General features: G+C 33.9%; 1 long non-coding RNA gene across 1 annotated transcript; it reads right to left on the bottom strand.

Moving 5' to 3' along the window:
• Positions 1-1,013: 1,013 nt before the first annotated feature.
• On the bottom strand, positions 1,014-1,713 carry LOC133862208 (uncharacterized). The gene is made up of 2 exons (XR_009899180.1): positions 1,611-1,713; positions 1,014-1,491 (listed from the first exon to the last, which is right to left on the bottom strand). It is a non-coding gene; the product is annotated as an uncharacterized LOC133862208 (long non-coding RNA).
• Positions 1,714-6,059: the final 4,346 nt, after the last annotated feature.

The raw sequence follows: 6,059 nt of genomic DNA, 5'->3' as shown, positions 1-6,059 counted from the left end.
ATAAGATTCATGTTTTGTATTTAATGTTTATGAAATGTATTTCATGAGATTGATATAGATGTTTATGAACTAGTTTCTTGCTTACATATGCTTGTATGCGTGTTTCACTTAATGAGTTGTGGAATGCATGTATATGTGTGTAGCTGAGTTATATGATATGTTATGGGTTTCGATGTACTCATAGGTATCTATTTCTAGTGCTGGATGTGAAATATATATATATATATATATATATATAGTGATGCTACGGACCAGTAAAAAGTGATGCTCCATACACTACAAGAAATCGTGCATATCCCGGCGCCCAAAATGCGCTGGGAAAGACAGAATAAACGCTGGGATATGTTGTCCCAGCGTTTGGTTGTAATGCCGGCTTAGATAGTGTCGGCATAGGTCTTCGACAGCGTCTACTAAGAGCGCTGGTGAAGCATGAGCAATGGTAGGTGTTTCCAGTGAACGCTGGCCAAGATGCCACCGGCTTCCTATGAGAACGTCGGGCAAGATGATGCCGGTGTCCTCTGAGAACGCCAGCCTCATCTTGGCCAACATTCTTTGAGAACACCGGCGTTCTCTGAGGCCTCATATCGGCCGGCGTCCTCTGAGAACGCCGGCCTCATATTGGACGGCATTCACTGAGAACGCCGGCCTCATATTGGACGGCGTTCACTGAGAACGCCGGCCTCATCTTGGCCGGTGTTCTCAGAGAACGCCAGTAAAGTTTGCCATCGTCTAAAAAAAATCTCCGACATCGGCTTTGTCGGCGTCCTCTGCAGACACCAGTTAGAGCTGGTGCCGGATTTTTTTTTTCAAAATTTACAGGTAATTCGGCATTTTGTAGATTTGCTTTGTCCTCAGCAGACACCGGTTAGAGCTGCTCGATGAATCAATGGAATCAACATTTGAAGGACAAAGCAAAAAGCTTTTGCATCTTCCAACAAAAATCTGGTTTCCAAGATTTGCTTTGTCTGCAACATTAATTAATTGACAACAAGTTTCGAGAAATAAAATTGTAATAAAATTAAAAAAATAATATAAATATTTATTAAGGGACTGGCATTGAAATTGTCATAGGGTTATAGAGTTATAGATTGTAGATTTGTGTGTCAACAGAATCACAAAACATTTAACATTATCTTCACAACTTCAATCCGGAGACTTCCAAGCCAAGTCTTTTCTTCTATCAACTTCTTATGCCCCGAATTCTTCTTTTGTGAGTAAATGGATTAAGAGGCCAAGCGCTTTCTCCCTCTTTGGCAGTAAAGGCACCTGAGCAAGAGCAGAATGCCTCGGATCAAAAGCATATTCCTTGAGCTCGTTACAGCTTAGGTAAGAAAAAAAACTAATTGTCCCGTATCCCATAATTTCCCAATAACCAAACAAATCCTGAGGGAAAAAAATCAGTACGCCAATGAATACTTTCCGGTTCCACCATCGCCGATAATCTCAAACCTGAAAATCGGGTAATCAATGGTCTGATGGTTCAGCAAAAGCCTACAATACAAAACCAACCAATCAGATTAAAATACGAAAGAATGAAAGGAATAGATGGAAGAGGGGGAAGGGGGGATATGCCAGATTTCACCCATGGAAAGAAGAAATAGTTTTCTTACCTTGCACAGCCTGATGAAACAGCCATTGATTGAAAAATAGCCTAAAGCTTATGGAAAAACCGCTGTAAATAAGGAAGAGAAGCATTTTGAATTGCGAAATTTGGGGGAATTTAGAAGAGGGCGGGTGAATGAAAATTTCGCCTTTTTAGGCGCTAGCGCCAAAATTTTCAGGAAATTTCTATTTTAACCTGGATTATTACAAAAATATCCTTACATTTCTAGGGATAATTGAATAAAACCGAGACCCAATTACGGAAATCAGATTGCACAGAATTCCACACAATTAAAGTCCCACGTCATCATTTATAAAAAAAAATAAATAAAATAAATTCCCATACTCGATTGGCCCTATCAGAACTGCTGTGCTCGTGATTTGATTTGATGCTGCGTGGGTAAAAAATCTGACAGCAAAGTAAGGAAGAAAATAGCAATTAATGGAGAGATGAAAGTTTCAAATTCAAATCTTCTTTAAAGAAGGAACTGTGAAGGCACGTGGATCCAAAAAAAAGTGCTTTATTTTTTATTTTTTATTTTTTTTTTTGTACTCTTTCACTGCATGTATGAGTGCACATACAAATATATATATATATATATATATATATATATATATATATATATGTTTGTATTTAATAACACTTTTAATATAATAATAAATTTTTTTTAAAAAAAAAGCGGTTTTTAGTTTTTAGTATATATATACTATACATATTTAAAAATTTAATTCTAGTCAATATTTTTTAATTAAGACTTAATTATAATAAAAAAAAAAACAATTAAAAAAGTATTAATATCATTTATAATTCTTCAATATTTGATTCTTGAAATAAGTTTTAAAAAAGTTGATCATATTAAATAAGATAATTAAATAATATTAATGACATTCATAAATAAAACACATTCTCTAACTTTCAATGTTATATTCTTGAAAATAATAGAAAAAATAATAATAATAATATTCAATTACGTAGAGATTTTTTTAAGCCTTGTCATGGCAATGTATCATATATATATATATATAGTAAGCTTACATATATTTATATCATGCATGTTTATATAGGGTCTTCTGTTTCAATGACAATATATAAGTACAGTTAACTTACATCCATATGGATCCGACTTGATGAAAATAAGAGATGGATAGAAAAGAGATTGATGAAAAATCTTGGAACAGATCTGAACCCTTCAATATTTTTACAGTGCTTTGTTTTAACTATAGCTCACAAGCCGGATCTCATGCGTATAGTATGCTTTCATATAAATACAAGTGTACAATTGAATATCATATGTAAACATTAGTTTATCCTTAATTGTACCGCATAGTAGCCAAATCCATATGTTTGTATTTAATAACGTTTTTTAAGTATATATATATATATATATATATATATATATAGAGAGAGAGAGAGAGAGAGAGAGAGAGAGAGAGAGAGAGACTTATTTTTAAATTTATTTTCTTTAAACAAACAAACAAAAAAAAAAAAAAAAAAAAAACCTTAATTATAATTGATCAGAGGATCCATCATTTTTGTACTCTTTTTATTGTATACACGGTGACAGACTAATAAACGTTACATATATATATATATATATACTTATTTAAAAACTTAATTAGAGTCAATATTTTTTAAATAAGACTCCTAATTATAGTAACAGACAATTAAAAAAGTATTAATATCATTTAATTCTTTAATACTTAATTATTAAAATAAGTTTTAAAAAAATATTGATATTATTAAATAAGAGAATCAAATAATATTAAAGACATTCATAAGTAAAACACATCGATCCTATTGATCTATCATGATCGATCAGATGATCTATCGATCTTATTGATCTACCACGATCAATCGGATGATCTATCAATCCTATTGATCTATCAAGATGAATCAGATGATCTATCGATTCTATTGATCGATCATGATGGATCAGATGATCTATCGATCTTATTGATCCTATTGATCTATCAAGATCGATCGGATGATCTATCGATTCTACTGATCTATCACGATCGATTGAAAAATCTATCGATCCAATTGATCTATCAAGATGGATCGGATGATCTATCAATCCAATTGATCTATCAAGATCGATCAGATGATCTATCGATCCTATTGATATATCATGAATGATGATGGATCGTCCTATTGATCTATCATGAATCATGATGGATCGGATGATCTATCGATCCTATCGATCCATCATGAATCATGATGGATCGGATTATATATCGACCCTATTGATCTATCACGATTGATCAGATGATCTATCGATCCTATTGATCTATCAGGATCGACCAAATGATATATCGATCCTATTGATCGATCACGATAGATCGGATGATCTATTGATCTTATTGATCAATCACGATCGATCGAATGATCTATTGATCTTATTGATCAATCACGATCGATCGAATGATCTATCGATCCTATTGATCTATCACGATCGATCGGATGGATCTATCGATCCTATTGATCTATCATGAATCATGATGGATTGGATGATCTATCGACCCTATTGATCTATCATGATCGATCGGATGATCTATCGATCCTACTGATCTATCACGATCGATTGGATGATCTATCAAGATTGATCGAATGATCCATCGATCCTCTTGATCTATCAAGATGGATCGGATGATCTATCGATCTTATTGATCTATCACGATCGGTCGGATGATCTATCACGATCGATCTGATGATCTCTCGATCCTATTGATCTATCACCATAGATTCGATGATCTCTCGATCCTATTGATCTATCAAGATTGATCGGATGATCTATCAAGATTGATCGGATGATCTATCGATCCTATTGATCTATCACCATCGATCCGATGATCTCTCTATCCTATTGACCTATCAAGATTGATCGGATGATCTATCAATCCTATTGATCTATGACGATCGATCAGATGATCTATCGATCCTATTGATCTATCACGACCAATCAGATGATCTATCAATCATATTGATCTATCAAGATTGATCGGATGTTCTATCAATCCTATTGATCGATCACGATCAATCGGATGATCTATCAATCATATTGATCTATTACAATTGATCGAATGATCTATCGATCCTATTGATCTATCATGAATCATGATGGATTAGATGATCTATCGACCCTATTGATCTATCACGATTGATCGGATGATCTATCACGATCGATCGGATGATCTATCACGATCGATCGGATGATCTATCACGATCGATCGGATGATCTATCACGATCGATCGGATGATCTATCACGATCGATCGGATGATCTATCGATCCTATTAATCTATTATGAATCATGATGGATGGGATGATCTATCGACCCTATTGATCTATCACGATCGATCGGATAATCTATCGATCCTATTGATCGATCACGATCAATCGGATGATCTATCGATCCTATTGATCTATCATGACCAATCGGATGATCTATCGATCCTATTGATCTATCAAGATTGATCAGATGTTCTATCGATCCTACTAATCGATCACGATTAATCGGATGATCTATCGATCCTATTGATCTATCACGATCTATCGGATGATCTATCGATCATATTGATCTATCATGAATCATGATGGATCGGATGATCTATCGATCCTATTGATCTATCACGATCTATCGGATGATCTATCGATCATATTGATCTATCATGAATCATGATGGATCGGATGATCTATCGATCCTATTGATCGATCACGATCGATTGGATGATCTATCGATCCTATTGATCAATCACGATCGATCGGATGATCTATCGATCCAATTGATCTATCACGATCGATTTGATGATCTCTCGATCCTATTGATCTATCACGATAGATCGGATGATCTATCAATCCTATTGATCGATCACGATCGGTCAGATGATCTATCGATCCTATTGATCCTCAAAATGATTTTGTTTATATATATATATATATATATATATATATATATATATATATATTGTGTAATTATTAATTGAATGCTTTATTTAATTGACGGATTTAGACGACCGCTTATGTCTCCTTTATACTGGAGCCGCCATTCGTGTGATCATATCAAGGATTCCATTAGTTTTATTGAATGTCCATTCACACATATCATCGCAGCAAGAGTATGGAAATATAAAGACAAATAGTTGGTTGTCATATTACCTGAAGAAAGTAACTTGAATTGTCGTTGTTGTTGTTGTTTTTTTTTTTTTTTTTTTCATATTTTCCAAAAAAAAATGTTTTAGTTAGTTTACTTCTGTAAATTGAAACCATATCAATATGCAGTTTGGAAAGTGACCAAACAGTTTATCCACACATACAGCACACGACACATGCAGTTTGTACTGGTGTTAAAATAATTTAAAGTAGCCTCTAACCCAACCCAACCTTAACCATAAAAGTGCCTAGTATGCACAAGTTATCAATATCATCACTAGTATTATATAGAATGAGTTGAACTTGCT

The sequence above is a fragment of the Alnus glutinosa genome, chromosome 3 (assembly GCF_958979055.1).
Source record: "Alnus glutinosa chromosome 3, dhAlnGlut1.1, whole genome shotgun sequence".
Classification (NCBI taxonomy): domain Eukaryota; kingdom Viridiplantae; phylum Streptophyta; class Magnoliopsida; order Fagales; family Betulaceae; genus Alnus; species Alnus glutinosa.
The sequence above is the reverse complement of the archived record's forward strand: the minus strand, read 5'-3'. Positions and strand labels throughout refer to the sequence as shown.